The sequence below is a fragment of the Pseudonaja textilis genome, chromosome 2 (genome assembly GCF_049901715.1).
Source record: "Pseudonaja textilis isolate UNSWEBS1 chromosome 2, rPseTex1.2, whole genome shotgun sequence".
In the NCBI taxonomy this organism is placed as follows: domain Eukaryota; kingdom Metazoa; phylum Chordata; class Lepidosauria; order Squamata; family Elapidae; genus Pseudonaja; species Pseudonaja textilis.
Genome location: NC_141991.1, coordinates 219,648,240 through 219,667,323, shown reverse-complemented (window position 1 = coordinate 219,667,323; position 19,084 = coordinate 219,648,240). Strand labels below are relative to the sequence as shown.

General features: G+C 37.8%; 1 protein-coding gene and 1 long non-coding RNA gene across 11 annotated transcripts in view; one reads left to right on the top strand and one right to left on the bottom strand.

Annotated features, from left to right (window-relative positions):
* The window catches only part of MEF2C (myocyte enhancer factor 2C), a 182,097-nt gene that overhangs the window by 153,190 nt on the left and 9,823 nt on the right, over window positions 1-19,084 (bottom strand). For 6 of the 10 annotated variants that reach the window (XM_026718934.2, XM_026718943.2, XM_087927078.1 and 3 more), the window contains exon 2: window positions 14,033-14,122. The gene's annotated coding sequence lies outside the window, so the exon portion shown is untranslated. Of the gene's footprint in view, window positions 1-5,381; window positions 6,096-14,032; window positions 14,123-19,084 lie in introns of those variants that run through there. The other 4 variants (XM_026718897.2, XM_087927071.1, XM_087927076.1 and 1 more) reach the window with 4 other exon arrangements.
* LOC148127373 (uncharacterized) lies at window positions 6,755-7,954 on the top strand. Its single transcript, XR_015742266.1, has 2 exons — window positions 6,755-6,913; window positions 7,345-7,954. It is a non-coding gene; the product is annotated as an uncharacterized LOC148127373 (long non-coding RNA).

The window sequence follows — 19,084 nt, the reverse complement described above, 5'->3', positions numbered from 1 at the left end:
CAGCCCTAGGAAGGAGGCAATGGCAAACTACTTTTGAAAACCTTGCCAAGAAAACTTCAGGGACCTGTTCAGGCACTCTCAAGAATTAAACACAATTGAACATAAGAAGAAAACAAATACATGCTAGTTCTCAGTATCCTGAAAAGACATGGTGCATTTATTAAAACATTAATATGCTACATTTAGGTTAAATGTGCATTTAGGCTATTGACTGATATCTATAAAGTTCTCTAAAGGTTAACATTGATAAGTTGTTATTCCACTCCTACATAACTAATTTATAACTTTTGTTCAGCAAACCATTGGAGGATATAAAAATTGAAAACTAAAATATTGTCGCTCAGTGGCTCCTTTGTATTGAAAACAATGACTACCAAAAGGTTTATGTATTGAAGATATAATGTCTTCTATATGAGTAAAACATTACATATCAATACTATTTTTTAAATTGTATATTTTTACATGTATTGAAAACTTAAGCCAATTTTAAGAATGTTATAGCAAGATTTCATGTTTCATTCTTGATTATTTATAGCAAACCTTTTTAATTATATTTAATTTTTAGCAGCAACCATATATTTTTATTTAACCTATATAATATTTGATAAACTCCATATATAGCATATCAATGGTAATAAATTTTTACTTTCACAAGACTTTCCTTTTATATTTCTATGAAATGCTTGCAATATGTAAATTAGACTGTTACAGGCTTGTTTATTTTTATCACGCTCAATCTCAGAAGGTAATTTTTTTCAGCATTATTTCTCACACTTATGCATCCAATCTAGTTATATCATAATGCTTTGATTTATGTTGACTGACAGCTAATCTAACCTATCATTTCAAAATGAATTCTGCTAGATTTGGGGGAGTTTACTTTTAAATAAACATACATAGGAATCTAACACTAATGTATTTCTCTGTAGACTGACCGGCATCTCAACTCTCTATATAATTAGATTATACCCTGATGAGTTCAATGGGACTTATTTCCTGGCAATGTGTTTAGGACCACAATGCATAAATACAAATCACCTTATAGACCGCAATCTAAACTGTGAATCTTGTAAATATGAAATTGGAGGGAGTAGTGAATGAACACAAAGTATCACAATTATGAAACATTTGTAATTAAACAAGTATAATTAATTTTGAATTTTTTGCAATTTAAAATACTTAAAATTAATAGAAAATGTTACTACATACAGTATTAGTTTTAGAAATCTATATCACAGGCAATCAGTAACAACATGTGTGTTTGTGGCTAACTCACTGATGCTACAATAGGCAAAACTACTGTGCTTTTTAAAAGCAGTATTTTGTTTTTAAAAAATGAGAAATATTGGACAATTAATAGCAAAAAGCAACTCAAAGCTTTCAAATGTTGCAATAAAAATGCCAATTAACTTCCCAAACATAGTATACAAACACAACTGGATACTCTATCAGAAACAGTTTGTCAAAAGGTCCTGGGAATGAAACAGATTGAAAGCAATACATTTTCTGATAAATTAACAACTAAATTGAATAATTGTAATTCTTAAGTAATGTATTTAGCAGCAATGCCAATAATTTCAGTAGAAATTTTCTAAAAATGTTTGGATGTGCAAAGCTTCTGTCTTGCATTATGTTGTATATACGTAAAAAAAAAAACCTATACTTTTAGAACAATCTTACTGTACTGGGGCATGTGCCAGTTCTCCAGGTACTGTGATATCATAAAATAGAACTTTCCAAGGTTTTATAATCATTGCACAGTATTTTAAAACATTGTAATTACATATGCTGCATTCTGAATGACTACATCTTACCTAAAACACATATTCTGACCGAAAACCTGAGCTTCCCATACTTCCTATAGTATCCTAACAATGATTAAGTGAAGTATGATACTCCTTATCTAATAAATAACCAATTGAAAATGAAGTGTGCCTTGCCACACAGCAGCAATCAGCTTTTATCTCTGTCCAATCAAGTTGACATCTGAACTGCCTAATCCTCCTTTTGTAAGACACATAAGACTTCGTTGTCACTGTTGGTTTTGTGAATTGTCTATATAATCTGCTCTGATTTCCTAAATATGACAGATCCTAACAAACAGACCTGCTTTGCTGCACTGCAGTCAGTGCAACAGTTGAGATTAAGGTACAGATGAAGATACTAGGATTTAATCACACCTATCTACAACTACCATACTGCCTAACACCTCTCAGAAGATTAATTTAAACCAGTTCAGAATCATAAACCAATCATTATACTCTTAAAATAAAGAAAGGTGCTTGGAAATGTACACACTTTACTTACAAGTTCTTCACTCTGTTAATGTACTCTATAGTTCATAGGCCTTCTTTATATACGTTATAAATGAAAAATTATAGCAACAGCCATTTAACATATAATTTAATATGGGTTTTAACACTATTGCACGGGGTGTGTATCTTTGCTAAATTTAATCTTTATGTCTCCATTTTGCCAAACACATAACATGAACATTTATGAGATGGAAGTAGGTAAAGAATATACATCAGACAGATACTTGGGATAAATGCACATTTTCAGTAGAAATGATGAGTGAACTGTTTTTGTTTTCATTAATAGGACTTATTTACACTCCATGCATAAAAATTTCAGAATTTAAACTTTCCCAATCTATTTTTTAAAAAAGTGACTAAGTGGCATAATTGAAAAGTTGGTCTGTGTCCAACAAGTTTAACTCTTAACATTTTTAATGTGAGTATTCTTTCTGGTATTTAATATGGAAACATGAGGCTCTGAAAACAATAAAAAATAAATAAATAATCTTGGGATAGTCAGGGAAGGAAGTAAACATGCCATTGCCTAGTTTGTTAAACACTTACAAATGACTGATCCATATTTTCTTACTTTGAAGGCAATATTGCTTACAAAATATTTAAAATCTAGCCTTATGCTAAAAAATGTATTTATCAGCGTTCTATAGATCTTAGTATCTATGTGATTTAAACTGTTTTATTTTTCATCAGTATCATAAAGAGAACATATAAGAGTTAAGCAAGTTTGCAGTTCAGATATGCTAACTGTTTAAAGTTTATTTTTATTTATTCACCAAATAATTCTGTATTTTAAAATGTGAGACAAAAATAGTTTTATTCCCTTCTTCAGTATGTATCCCTAATTAAAGTATAGAGATAGTTGTTTGTATATTTGCATAATATTAATGAAGTCTGTTATCTTGGTATTAGAAGATGACAAAAAGTATATTTTAATTATTAGTACTAGTAGTACATCATTGTTCACAACTGTATTGCAAATTAATATCTTTCAATGATTATATTATTATATATGTAAATTATTCTATAAAGGACCATTCAGACATGTAACTTTAAATAACAGTCTCATAATAGGTCATGTAGTTTTTGAGCCATTTTAGTGTGTCCTAATAGGGTATTACTCAGCTCTGAATCTAGAATATTCCACTATTACATTTCTAATTTATATGCAGTTATATATCACCTGTTACACAGATGTGACTTTAATAATTTAACATACTTTAAAAGAAAATCTAAGGGAGTATAATCAGCTGGCAGTCTACACTGTTCAAAGCACTGTTCGTAACAACCCCAAAGATACTTGTTTCTGATAATGATCTTCATTTCATAAACCTTCACTCATTTATATGACTATCATGCAAGGAGTTCTCAGAAACTTAACTCATGAAATGGCTTGCATGTTTCAAAACAAAACTATTTGAACATAGAAGAGTAATTTATTCTGTATAAGAAGTAAAACAAAGTAAAACATATTATCTGTAGTAATACTGACAGGACTTATCAAATACTGAAGATTTTAGTCAGCGTTCCTAATAGCATTAAATAATCTTTGTCACATTAAAATGAATGCAATAGCCATTTAAGAATCGAAATTGTATTAATACTTTCTAAATACGTTTATTTTATTGCCAATAACTTCTGACAGTATAAAAACAGAGTACTTTTATTATATGGATACTGAGCTACAGCTCATCAAAGCTTTGTAATGAATATCCATTAATCTTAAATGATGCTCCCAGGATATTTAATACAATGCTGAATGTGTGTTAAAATCTTAAATTGAAAAAAAAAATCAAATCAGACTGGTTATACCTGAACATTGCTCTTTAAAACAGAATTATTAGTTCACAGGTACTCTGCCTCTGCTATGCCTTATAGCTTAGTATTATTATATTTCTTGTAAGTATCTATGTTATGCAATTCCTACTGAATACAATTTAAAGTAATATAGACTTCAAAGATACAGCTAGGATAATTGGCCCTTAGAACATATTTATATGTTGTACTAAAACTATATAGGAACTGATACCATTTAAAGCCAATTGCTTTTATAATTCACCAAAAGACATTTCTTCTCAAGCCAAGAATCTTTAGTCCACCTCTGAAATACTGGCAGATTGCCCTTGTGCTGCTTACTTATCCAACAGTAGCAGATATAAAGTACATGCCATAAGTATCTTATTTAAAGTCCAATCTGTGCTACTTAAAGATGAGACTGCACAACATTTGCAAGTAATATCAATATTAAAGCACAAAGTTCTATTATTCTAAAATATTTTAATTAACAGAATTATTAAAAGCAATTTCTCATATTAATTGCCAAGTCTGTTAGGAAGCCACTAGATCCTATGAAGAAACTATAACCACTTTATATATTTACAATGAAAGAGTATTCTCTATAGATTTCCCTTGTTCTTTCATACTTATCTTCAGCCTGAAGTTTTAATTAATAGAAAAAAAAAATCAGGCTGCCAAAATGCAATGCAACCTCTCTCAACTTACAGCTAAAGTTAGAAAGACTGCCAAAGTGGAACATCGCTTGCTTTTCCATTCAAATGTTCCCATTTCCTCCATTTCATAAGAAAGCTTATAAAGGCAAAGTGAATTGGGAGAGATGCTATGATGAAAACCAAAGCATGAAAACAAAGTGATGTACTGCACACATATTGAAGTTTAAAAGGGCAATTGCTCTTATGCCAGGTTATTTCTTCACTGCACTGTTTGATAATTCATGGGGCAACTACTCCAAGGTCATAAGCATTTGGTGAAATGTTAAAAGACAAACAACCCTAGCTCACTTCACAATACCAAAATACACCAATGACGTGAACTAACTTCATGAAACTTCAAACACTCAAGCAGATGGAGGGGAAGAGAGGAAGAAACCCTCAGCAACTTACCTAGGTGACTTAAGATTGCCCCTTTTCCTCAAAGCCATCTAGTGCTGGGTGACTCTACTATCCCCCAGGACATCTGACTTTACTGACCTACATGTCAGAATGCCTATCATTAGACATCCAGCAGTGTCAACACAGCCTGACTTCTAAATGGAATTGCACGTGTACTTACATCGCAAACGTTTGGATGATCAGGCGAGTCCTTGACCGAATCTTTTTTCCTCTTCTTGAGAAACAAGAGAGAGAAAGAGAAGTGATTGAACAGAGTAAGGAGGGGGAGGAAGAGGAGGAGGAGAAGGAACGAGGAAAAAAACCGCTTTTAATTCTTCCAGTCTTGTAAGATGTTCCCCACCTGGTCCAACACGCAGCCTCCTTTAACCACACATGCACCCGGGCGCGCGCACGCCCGCGCGCGCATACACACACAACCTTGAAAAGCAATCCAATGAACCGCCAGGAGCTCTGTGGTGGCGCTGGTGGCGGCGGTGGCGACGGTGGTGGTGGTGGTGGTGTGTGTGTCCCTAAGCGTGCAGCAGGCGCAAGTGCCCGGGCTGCTGGTCGGATTAAAAGTAAGCGGACTCGTCCTGAGAGCGTCCAGGAAGGAAGTGACAGGAGGCGAATGGGGAAAGCACAGCTCACGGGCTTTGTAACATCACGGATCGCAGGAAGGAGGGGGGGGGGAGAAGAGAAGAGAGGCTGGGAAGGGAGGATTCAAAATCTCCACGCCCGGCGAGGCTTCTCTTCCTTCTGCCTTCCCTCCTCCTCCTCCTCCTCCTCCTCTTTTTTTTTCCTCCCTCTCTTTCTCTCTCTCTCTCTCCCCCACAATCCCAAACGAAGGACTCTCTCTTGCCGAGCTGGAGAAATAATCAGTTTCACTCTTGAAAAAGGGGCGGGATCACATCCCGAACGCCTTTGAATAAAACAAACAGAGCGCAGAGAGCGACCAGCTCAGAGCAGAGCAGAGGCGGTGGCAAAGACCTCGCTCTCTCTCTCACTCTTCCCCCCCATCCTCCCTCTTTCCGCCTTCCGTGCCCCTCGCTCGTCTCAACGAGATTGATAAATTACTCCACTACCCAACTTTAATTATGTATATGGTATGCAGAATAAATCACCCAACATCAGGCACCTCAATCAAGCACTTTTTAAATGATAATTGCATCTGGGCTGAATCAATCTTGCCATGCCTGACATTTTGCTAATTTTAGTTTTTTACCACCGGGGGTGGGCGGGTGGGGGGTGGGGGGAGAGCGAAGGGAGGGCTGGTTAGCGGTTTAGGAGAGTTGGCGAAACGACATATGCCATGGAGCAACCCTAATGACAATCCTCTATTATTACACGCACTCGGAGCGGTCGCGGCAATAAGGCAGAGAATCACATCCTTCTCTCTCTCTCTCTCTCTCTCCCTGCCCCCCCCCCTTCTCCCCGCTCCATGGGAGAGACGATAGGCTCCTTCTTGTAAAACTTGGGCTGGGGGGAGAGGGCGAGGTTGCTGCCGGAACCAGGCTAAGTAGGTCTTCTTGACCAGAAACCCGAGGCGAGGAGTGCGGGGGGTTGCTTAAGAGAAAAAGAGCGCCCGCGTTCCTCCAGCGGCGATGTTGTTCTTTTTTTCCGAGAGGCTCTTCGGATGCTCAGGCCGAGAAGGGCATTATTTTGGGCAACTCGTTTTGCGCGAACCCCCATTGTTTCTTTCCGCTTCGGCTCAGTGTATGTAGCGAAATCTCCGAACCGACACGAAAGCGGCGCTGCGAGAGCAAAGCGGCGCGGTCCGTTTGGGACGGCCTGCCAGCCAACTCCTCCGGTAGAAGCGGACTGTGCGGGTCGGGGGAGGAGGTGGGGTGGGGTGAAGTGGAGTGGGGAATGGGGACCTTCCCGTTCTCGGCGGGGAAACGGAGGAGAAAGCCGTGCGAGGTGAAGGGAGTCCGCCGTGGAGGCTGGGTCAGCGCTATCAAACCAACTTTCGAGGCACTTTTTGGAAACATCCCCCCCTCCCCGGAATCTGGCGGGTATGAGATGCAAGGCAAGCAGCGAGTGCGACTCCCCCTCCCTTTTTTCTTCTTCTTTTGAATCAGGCCCCTTGACATTTCCTTTCTCCTCCCTTTTTTTGCCTCCCTCTCTTTTCTGCACCTTTCTTTTAGACTCGGGGCTCTGCAAACCGGCTCCTTTTCCTTCTGCTTCGGTTTCCGTCTCGGAGCGCGAGGCTGTCAACCTTCACCCCCGAGGCTAAACTTTTGAAGGCGAGGATGGAGAGCAGAAAGTCAGATAAACGCAACCGCCCGACTCGGCAAGGACGCAGCAGCGCTCGAGCTAAAATAGCCTTTCTTTTTCCCGGCTGATTCTTGACTTTTAAGCGCTCTTTCGCGCGGATATGCTTTTGCTCGTATCCTCTGTATAAACGCTTTGCTTCCAGAAAGTCTGCCGCGCCAACTCACCGCTTCAGCATCACGCGGGACTAGTCCAAAAAGCGAGAGTAGCCTTCGCTTCGTCACCGCAGGCTGCAATCCTACACGCGCCTTTCCTTGGAAGTAGTCTAAAGCCCCCTGGAGATTGGCATTAAGTGACCTTCCAGAAAATGGATGGTCCTTGAGCCCTATCCATTCAACTTCACAAGTTTAGTTCTGTTTTTTGGGTTGTTTTTGGTTTTGTGAACATTTGCGGCTTGCCATTTATACACCCATGGGAAAAGGTGGGGGATCAATTCATAAAAGCTTATTGTTAATAAAAAGACAATAATTTTAAGGATGATGCCATCCGCTGCAAACGGATGTTCTTCTATTGTTATCACCCAGAGCAACCATGTTACTGTATCCTCAAACTTTGCCCTTCTTCACAACTTTGGGCAAAATGTAAATCACCAACATGGGAGTCAAGCAACATAGGGGTCTAGTGAACAAAACCCCAATTACTTTGCACAGTATCTCGGATCATTTTCTTCTTTATTCTCACTCTTTTGTGTGTGGCTTAACCTTTGTCCTGAAGAGCAATTTTAGAGAATTTGGATGTGTTTTCACTGTGTTTTGAGGCATTTCAGTCAGCCCTACAATCTTTCCGTTGCTGAAATTAAGATATTGACCTAATATGGATGGATTCTAGACTGGCCAACATGACTACTTTGACTTTTATTATAATCCTACTTTCTCTTTTGGTCCCTTTTCTTCAGATATCAATGCACCCTTTTGCACACTTCTTTTTCAACTTCAGGGAGAAATAAAGCACTTGTAATTAAATATTCCAGGGCCAGGGTATAGCAATTCCATTTTTAAAAAAATGCACAATTTCTGAGTGGCAAGGTGGGAAATGTTTAAAAAGGAGAATGGAAGCAAGGCTATTCTTCATCCGTTAAGTGTGGGGATGCTCATATAAGTGCAAAAATGATTCTGTGCTATTAAAACACTGGAAATGTCTCAACCCAGCTGCAGAAAGCTCTGACATTTCATTTGTGTTGAAGCCAAGTAAAGCATATTCATTTTCCTGATGCATTTCATGAGCTAATGAAATTTTCTACCAATTGCAGTAAGCTCCCACTGGTCATAGTGAAATTGCAAAGCACAGGACACGGTGGTTCCTCCAGAATTAAGATGGGGTTACTTTGCCCATTTATAAATTGAATAAAATTAATACTGTTTCATTATTTTGGGGGGATGACTGGCTTATGGAAGACAGAAGTTTTTATGATATTGGAATGATTCACTATCTTACAAGGTAAACTTACCCGATAAACTTCATTAGTACTAAGTTCTTCACCAGGAAGTACTTACATAAATATAATACATCCAAGTACAATTGAAGTATATTCTGTACTACATTCTGTAAGTCAGATTTCTAAAGCTTTATATAGTCCCAGCACATAGATGGCACTATAGATAATATAAGGTAGAATTAAAGTAAGCCTTTAGAGCACGGGTGTCAATCTTGATCCTGTCCTGTGACATATCGTGTTTTTTGCCTTTGCAGAGCTGGGTGGGTGTGGCCTACGCGTGATGCATCTGGCCTGCAGACCACCAGTTTGACAGGCCTGCTTTAGAGAAACCAGTGGATAAGTGGAAATCTACGAAGAGCAATCCTTCGTTTTTATTATTATGATTTCAAGAACTTTTTTCTGCAACCTTTTTGAAAATCCCCAACCCATACTGTCTTTTTGTGTTATGAAGCATGGGGGTCCACAGGATAGAATCCTAAAAGTCAACCTAGCAGTGGCAATTGTGCAACCAATGCTGTCATTTTGACTTTTTGACATTTCTGCTATCAAGGAGCTTTGTTAAATCATTATGCAGACCTTTGGTGGGGGTCTTATGTTCAGATCCAGTGCACTGATCTACAATTCAGATGGAATGGGGAATGGGTGATGCCTCAGTTATTCTGTCTTATTAAAAAGAGTGTGACTGTTGAAGTGGTTAGAAAATAGGAGAGCTAGTCCTGCCTTAGGCATTAAACCAAGGGGTGACTGTGGGTCAGTCTTGTTCTTTCAGCCCAAGGCTAGAGGTAATCAAAAAATATTGCCATAAAAACTACTTGGATTTGTCCATATGTCACCATGAATCAAGGTTGAATTTAATGTACCAAAGAAAAAAGTGATATCCTAAGTATGCTTCAATATAAATATTTATATGTTTTAAACATTGTTCATTTGTTTTTCCTTTATATATTTATTTGTATTTTTATTCTTTCCTTTATTTTCCATTTTGAAAAATTAAAATGGATATAGGCAGATCTGTGACCTTCCGGAATTGAAGTGACGGAAATGAAAAAGTACAGAATCATTTATATTATTTAAATGCAAAAAGTTTTGTGTCCTTTTGACAGTAGTATGCTTCAGAAAACAAAATCAGAGCAGAACAATACATTTAAGAAGATATTTATATATTTTATTCATTATGGGTGAACTTGCCATTCTATTATTTCCACACTCGGAAGACAGTTCCTGCTGGCAAAGATATAACACATCAAAAAAGATCCTAACATTATTTCTATAATTAATTGGCATTTTCAGAAGCTTTTACTGAAAATTTGTATTTTAAGTTTATTTACACATTAGGAGCACTGAAACAGTGATTAAAACAATGGAAAAATCTAGTAGCATCTGAAACCATAGGATCAAATGACTGGTCTAAGAATAATTGCTGTGCACTCCTATTTGTACAAGTGCTGTAATTTACATCAATCGAAAAGATATCACTTAATGAATCCCAATAAGATGGGATACATTGCCTTTTGAAAAGTATTATGTTTTACATGAACTAGGTTTGATCTGAAATGACTGTATACATATAGAAACAGTAATATATGCCTCACACATGGAATATTGTAAGAGCTGATCAATGCATGCATGCTTATAAACATGCATTTCCTCAGCCATGGAAAATTTAATAGAGCATGCCTAGATATTTGCAATCAGAATGAAGCTCCACTGTTTTTAGCAGAGCTTATTTCTGTATTGGTTTTCATTTTAACTATGCTCTTAAATCTCTTTGGTTTTGATTCATAGATCTTAAAATCTCCTAAACTTTGTTGTTTATACCTATTATTGTCTCCCATCAACCTGATAATAGATCTTAAAACAGATGAGTCTGGTTTTACTAGAGAATGCATATTGTAACAAAACAGAGAAATTTCTTTTGAAGTAAATTGTTCAGAAATTACAGAAAAGGAAGGAAATATATTTTTCCTTTTCTAGAGCACAAACTATCCATTTGCAGTAAGGATGCCTTCAGAGAAATAATTTATTAAAACAGAAAAATAGAGACATGATCCATGAGTCTACTTTAAATGGCATTAATGTACTTTTCAATTAATAAGCCACATTGGTCTTATTTTGGTGCTCTATCAGCCTTTTTTGATATAGGCCAAGTCAGAAAACAGACTCCACAAGGACTACTGGAACTTTATTATTCTAGGATATAATAACAGAATTTTGAAAGTCTGATTAGAGTATATATCAGTGGTGGTATTCGACTGGTTTCGCCCAGTTCTGGCAAGCTGGTAGGAGCAATGAGCAGCGGAAACCGAACCAGTTCTCTGCCACTCTGTGTTGGGCCCACCCGCTTGCCCGGACTCCCAGACTCACTTTTATCTGCAGAATTTGAAGCACAGCTGCTTTGCGCAGCACAAAATAGTGCTGCACGGCAGCTGCTGAAGCAACCAGGATCGTGAAGGCTTGCAGGAGGTGAGGTAGAATGCCTCTGCACCTGCGCAAAGGCTTCTGTGCCTGCGCAAAGTGTGCATTTGGTGTGTGCGTGCGTGCAAAGTGTGCGCACGCACGCAAAGTGTGCCCACCAAGCCACGCCCACTGAACCAGTGGCAAAAATATTTGAAACCCACCACTGTTATATACCTCTATTCTCACACCAAAGAAAATCAAGGCAGGAAAATCTTGAATTTCCTTCTTATTCTTTCCTCCCTTTCAGGACTAAGTTTCTATTTATAGTATGTAATGAGTGTTGCATTCCTTCTTCAAGATCGTCTCCATACTCCACTCCATGATGCCACAATTTTAGTAGTATATAATGTTAGATCATGTAGCATATATATTGTAGACCTTGTAGAGATTATGTAGATATACATGATCTCTACAAGGTGGGCTAAAATAAATAGAATTTAGGAGCTGGCTTTCATATGCTGCACTGCTCAATTCTTGTTTATATAATGAGGATGTGATTGTTGAAGATTTATACAATTCCAAAATGCCCCCCAAAAGACTTCTAATTAGGATTATTTCAAATCAAGGTGTTTAAAAGTAGTACTGTACAGCAATACTAAATTCTATACTATACTACATTCTAGCCAATGTCTTTCTTTGTACAAAAATTGCAAAAAAATGGTGAAACTAAAAACAAACTTCTCAGGACAGAGAAAAAGTTAGTGTGGCTTTGATTTATAGCCTCAAATAAGAAAATGACGGCATCAAAATAAATGCAAATTCTATGGATTCATATATCATATGCGATACACACACACACATACACGCCAATACAAATTTCTTGGTAAAAGTTTGGAAGTGTTTACTACAGTCTTCATCCAGGATATATTTTTTTTAATTTCCTGTACTGATATTAAATTACAGCCTTTGAATTTCCTAACATTTCTCATTCAAATGCTAATAAATCCTCAATTTGCTTAGCTTCTGATCCAAATCAGGTCAACTAGGTGCATCTTAGTATTCATTATTAGAATGATTCTTTAAATAGTCATGATTTCATATTAAGACTATACTCAGCAGTTAAAAGCAATATTTTTTGGTCAAAGAAAAGATCTTCAAGGCAATGAGCAAGGTGTGCTACTGTTTTGTTTTGGATTAGTTTTTTTTTTTTAAAAAAACTTGCAATTCCTTATAGACAAACTGTAGAAGCCAAATACTATAGTTTCTTTAATTCTCAAAACTCAGTAGAGAACGTTTTAGTGAACCCATAAAAATAGCTCTTATAACACCTGTGGAATCTTCCTGTGTCATTTAGAATTCGGTATAATTTACATTGAAATGCTACCTCCAGACCATATTTTTAAAACATGTGTTACAAACAGCCAATAATTGGCAGCAAATCCCTTCTGGATTCTTTCCAAAAGGTAAGATTAAAGGTTCCTGTTAGGCACAGGCCTGCTGGCAACAGGAAACAGAAATTTTGCACTGTTTCCCAGCCTTCCACCTGAAACTTACATCTGACTTTTTAAAAAAAAGCACAACAGGAGGTGTAATTATTGGAATAATCAAACCTTCTATAACCTTACTGAAGGGCTGAGGTGTAGCCAAGTGTCTGTTTCCCTTACGAATATGATTATTTCATGATGAGTTCAGTTAACATCCTCTTTCAGTAATTACCCAAGTTCTTTCTCATTTTAGAATGATAGTCAAATGTTTAATTCTTTAACAGTAATGAGCCTGCCAATTTACACTGTAAAAATGACATTTAAATTACAGAGAGCCAAGGTTATGTTGAAAATAACCCCACAGTTTATACATCCTAACCCTGGGTGCTGTGGTTTCCATTTTCTATCCAGGGCCCAGCCCTACCCTACTACTCTTCTTACTCTACTTCAGTGTTGCTCAACCTTCACAACTTTAAGACATGTGGACCTCAACTCCAGTGTTGGCTGGATAATTCTGGAAATTGAAGTTCACACATCTTAAAAGTTGTCAAGGTTCGTAAACACTGATTTTATTTTATCCCACTTTAAAAAGTGGTTTACTGAAACACTTCTCATATCTGCCTGCTTTTAAGCATGATCCAAAGCTTTTGATACAGCTTTTATACTGAGCTTTATAACTCAGTCTTTCTCCCCCTCTCTCTTTCTCTCGCTCACCTGCACACACAGAATTAATTGGGGTAGGTGTCAGAGTAACCTATTCTAAAAAAAATCAAGGCTAGAGATTAATCTACTCCTCAAGATCAATAATACTTTATTTGTTCTCACACTTATTCAGAACATTATTTCAATCCGTATTACTTTTATAATTTCATATAACATACAAATTCCCAGAATCTCATTATAATAGGATATAGATTCCAGAAGGGTAATTTAAATATTTCACAGTCCACAGGGGAGAAAGAAAATGTATGTAATTTCTTGGAAATGAATTAATTGTAAAATATATTTTCAAAGCTAGGTGCTGAAAAGTGACACCTGAATATAAATTGCATGGCACAGTTAAAATGGTATAATGTACAATAAGTTGTGATTATAGAAAGTCTTTGTCATTAGTCTACCTTTTAGTACATACTACGGCAGGGTTTTTCCTACGCTTTAACTTTAAAAAATGTACACAAAGAACTAATAAACATAGCTTTCCTGAAATATTGAATGATGTAAATGAAAAAAGAATATCGCACTTACCACGTCCACTCTCTTTATTTTGAAAGTCATTTGCTTTGCTTAATCTGTTCCATGGTAGTTACTTCACAGTTTACAACTCTTAGTCGGCACCTTGAATGTTTAAAAGCACAACAGTAAGAGATTATTAAAATACAGGTCTCTTATTAGTGAAGCAATTTGTATGAAAACCTTTGAAAATAACTCCTTTTATGCTTTAGGCAAATAGCTGCTATCACTTAGAAACTACGTATTAGGAACAACTAAAGATCAACTATTTTTTAGTAAATTCCATTTGAATTCTGTCTTTGAAATGCTGAAGTATAATAATAGTGAAATTACACCAGGTCTAGAATACCATACTGAAATAAATGCAAATATAAGATACGCTTGATACTTGGTATAATTTTTAACAGTTTTAGCTTTCTCAATAAATGTATATGCTTATTTTCTGATTTATTCATCATGCTGAATAAATTAAACTCAAATTATTAGGGCACTATTGCAGATTGTATATTTAATGGAAAAATGTTGAAAAGATGGCTTCATGTGAGCATAGTATCTTACTACAATTATTATTATCTGCCCAAATTTTTACTTCTGTACTAATATGTATGTATATGTATACTGAGTGTATTTGCAACATACAAATTTCTTGTATGTCCAACCACACTTGGCCAATAAAGAATTCTATTCTATTCTGAAATGAAATGTGCATTACACAATATTCTGTGCATTATCAGGATAAAATAAATCCTGTGTGGTCAGTCTTAACAGGAGATACTAATATATTAATATAAAATTAATCCTGATCCACTGTGAGATCTGTGAGATTGATGAATTTCTGTAAAAAATAGTGAGTTAAAAACAGCAACAGGCAAATGAAAGGTGATGCTTTCTCTCTTCACTTCTATATATTGATTAATTATTTACAAGGCATCAGGTTGGTATCGACTCTTGCGATCACATAGATGAATGTCATCCATGACAATCTGTATCTATCTGGTCCTTCACATTTTCCAGTAGTTCATCCATTCTCACCATAACTTTCTTTCTGGTCTTCCTCTTCTCTTTCCCAACTTTCCCAAAATCAGAGCTTTCTCTTTGCATGTGTCTGAAGCAGAATAACTTGAGCCTAGTTATTTATTTATTTCCTTCCTTCTTTCCTTCCTTTCTTCCTCCTTCTCTCCCTCCTTCTGGTTTCAGTGAGAACTCTGGATTGACCCGTTTGTTGTTTGTTTGGCTGTCAATGGTATTCCCAGAAGTCTTATCTAACCTCCAAGTTCAAAAGTGTCAATACTTATTTTTATCCAAATTCTTCAAAGTCTATTACTGTACTTATATATAGGATGTTACTTTTTAATACCTTGCTAGATCATAAACCTGTACATTTTGCAATACGCTCTACTAGATCAGTTTAGAATTCTATTTCTTCATGGGCTTCATGGGTCTATTGCTGTAGATTCTGTGTCTTGTAGAACTATAGAATTGGCTCAACTGAAAATGTAGACAGCTAATGATAAAAGTAACAATAGCAAAAGCACTTCAACTTATATATCACTTCATAGTACCTTACAGCACTCTCTAAGCAATTTATAGAGTCAACATATGGTCCCCAACAATCTGGGTCCTCATTTTAACAACCTCAGAAGGATGGAAGGCTGAGTCAATCTTATGCTGATCACAATCAAACTCTTGGCAATGAGCGGAGTCTGTATTCTATAATGCATTCTAACCACTGCACTAATACGGCTCTAGTATAATAGTAGTAAGGTACCATAATTGCTAAAGCTATCTTTTCAATATCTTTCCATTAAATGAATAATTCTCTCCCTCACTTGCAAATTTATATAGCCTGTACCTAATATTGAAAAAATGAGCAGTATTTCTAATGAATAGCTAGTGGTAACTAATAACAGTTCCAAATCACTCCTTGTTGTCCAAAGGCTGGAAGAAGCACTTTTTAACAGTTTAAGTATCAGCAATATATATATATATATAAAGATTTTATTATAAAACTTTTGTGTAGTTCATATCTTATAACTACAATATATAATGACTAAGAAACTGATATTATTTAATGACTATTACTTCCTCTCATATTAACTGGTTTTCATATGGCACACCTAAACATTTGTAAATAAACTGTCTAATACGAACAGCATAGTAAGTCTGTTATTCTCTTTCTAAAGGAACTGGGGGAAATTGAAAGAACGTGAACAACTCAACATCTGCAATGTATAGATTTTATTCATGCTTTTTCTAAGTTTCTAACAATTCAAATTCATGCATTGATTTATAAATTCTACTATGTCCTATGTTTTACACACCGGTAAATATGCCTATCTTGCACTCTGACTTTTATTTTACTATTTCAGATATCTTCATCCTCCATCTGTGAGACCATTTTAAAGGCTTTCAAATTAACAAATTCCTCCTACATTTGATACATCTCTACAGGCACAACATATGTACAGGCATTTTCATAGAATGATTAGTCTCTCAAATGTTTGGCTATGCAGAGTTTTCTGAGTTTATTTTGACAGACCAAGATTGTTTAGTTTTCTCTTTAATAGGCATTGTTCTTGACACACATTAACCAAGTTTCAAGGTTTGTTTAATTAAGGCAAATAAATAAATAAATAAGGGTATGTTTTAAAGCAGGCCTGTCAAACTGGTGGCCTGCGGGCCAGATGCGTCATGCACAGGCAACACCCATCCCAGCTCCACAAAGGCAAAAAAGTCACGATCCATCACAATATGTCATACGACATAATTGAGTTTGACCCCTGTGCTTTAACGGGAAAAAGCAGAATTCTGAAGTGTAGAAATCTAGAGGAATTCATAATTGGGTGGCTGTGTTGGGAGATACTGTTATTTAGAATGAATCAGGGACAGTTTTTAAGGTTGTTGCAATCCTGTGCACATTTTCCTTACAATTTTTTTTTCATTGAACATTATGGAATTTCCTCAGAGTAAATATAAATAGGATTAGATTGTCTAAATGGAAAGGGTAAGAAAAAAAAAAGTTTTGTGTATTTAAGAAAGTGAGCACTCATAAACATCAAATATATAAAACACAGTAAGTTCTGAGTCTGTCAAAAGGGCCCAGAAAATAAATTTGCCTTTCAGATACTGAGGAAAAAGTACACCCCTTGTTCCTGGAAAAGCATGTTATGTTGTATATAAGTGCACCTGCTTGGATCAATTTATAAATAGATCAGCTTCTGCTAGGCAGAAGGGCTTATTAGGACTGCGATTCCCCAAATTCCTCATCTACCATGACTGTTTGGGATTCTGGGAGCTGCGGTCCCAATTGGTGGGCATCAGGTAGGGGAAGATTGAGTTAATGGAATTACACGCTACACCTCAACCACCCATATATTATCAGGAAGAGCATACTGCCTCCAATGAAGTCAACTTGCCGGCCATCTAAGCCCGTCACTATTGACACTTTGAGGCTAGACTTTTCGCAGCGCTGCCAGGAAGCGCCAGGGGCCGTGAAGCGGAGAACATCCGCCTGCGCGCTCTGCCACTTAGCTACGCCCCCTCCCTGAAAACTCCCAGGCAAATGTTAATAATAGCAGAGCAGACAGAAATTTGAGAGGCGAGATATTTTCCCAGTATGGAAAGATTTGGGGGGGGGGGAAACTTCCGTTCCTGACATTCTAACGGGGGGTACTAGGTTAAAAAACATAGGAACCTTGCCAGAAAAGAAGCAAGGGAAACGGCGATGGTAACCCTGCGCATTTCACTTTACCAGTTTGCAGTAATGAGATACGATTTCCCTGACCGCCCCCACCCACCCCGCCTCCCCAGTAATCCCGATTTAGAAGCTGTCCATTTAAAACCAGAACATCGACAGGTACCGCAAAGAAGGAGAGGGGTGGGATGGGGTGGGGAGAAAGAGATGTTCCGCGTGCTGCTTTGCTTCAAAGCAATCATCAAAGGAGAGCCGAGAAAGTTCTGTACCTTCTGGAATTTGGACACGGTCCACCGGCTTAACTCAAAAAGAATCTCGCCGGACTCCCTAAAGACCGGTGTGTTTCATTATCTCATAAGCTTCCTGTGGATGACAGCCCACTTCCCGAACTAGCCGCTCTACCCGCCCACAAAGCGAAGCACTCAAGGGAAGCCGACCTATGCAGGACCCTCGGCTTTTAAAGCGATCTCGCTCCCGCCGCCGTCCCCGAGCCAAACAAGGGTCGCCCCGTCGGTGTTCGGGCCACTCGCAAGAAGGGCCCTCAAAAAAATGCCGCCGCCGCCGCCGCGATTCAAAGGGCGGCTTTGCTTGAGTCGGACAGTCGGCCAGGTCAGCCCCCAAAGCTTCGAGTTTTCTCCGCTGTGACCCAAGCCACGCGCTCGGCAGGCGGCGGGCCCGATTTGCTCCGCCCCTTTTTGGATCCTTACTGCACTCAGGAGAGGCTCGGTTGAAAGGGTGAATTTGGGGAAGCGGGTGGGGGCTGGGGGGATCGTTCACGCCGCTTCGGACGAAGTCGCGCACTTTGGAATGGCGGCGCTCCGGAGGTAAAAAGGCTTCGCTCAAATCTCAGCCAGCCAGGCGAGCTTTTGAGTCTGCCGCCGCCGGCTCTCTCTCTCTCTTTCAGACTTCCCACGGCGTCAGGTCGGATCTTTCGCCTTTCGGCTCCCAGAGCAACGGAAGCTCTTAGGCAGGACGAAATAAGCAGGATTTGTGGGATATAAAAGCAGCGCAAGAATTTACAGATTATCTGCTTGGCCGTGGCCGTTGGTGTGGAGTCATTCAGTTAGACAGGGGCTTTGGGCAGCTATTGGTGCCCTTTCCTAATCGTCCATATGTTTCAGGCATGCCTTTAAACACAAGGCCTGTTTTTTTTTTAAAGTATTTCCATTCTGTACACAGAAGATACAATTCCTGTGTTTGTAGCAAAGGAAATGTCACAAATCAAATCTCTCTCTCTCTCCCTCCCTCTCCCCCTCTCCCCTTGGAAAGTGGATTTTCAACGAGATCTGAATTATTACATGAGAGCAACTTTAAACAATCTTCCCCTCTTCTTTAAAAGGAGTTATTGGAAGATAATTCTTCTTCAGGAGGCT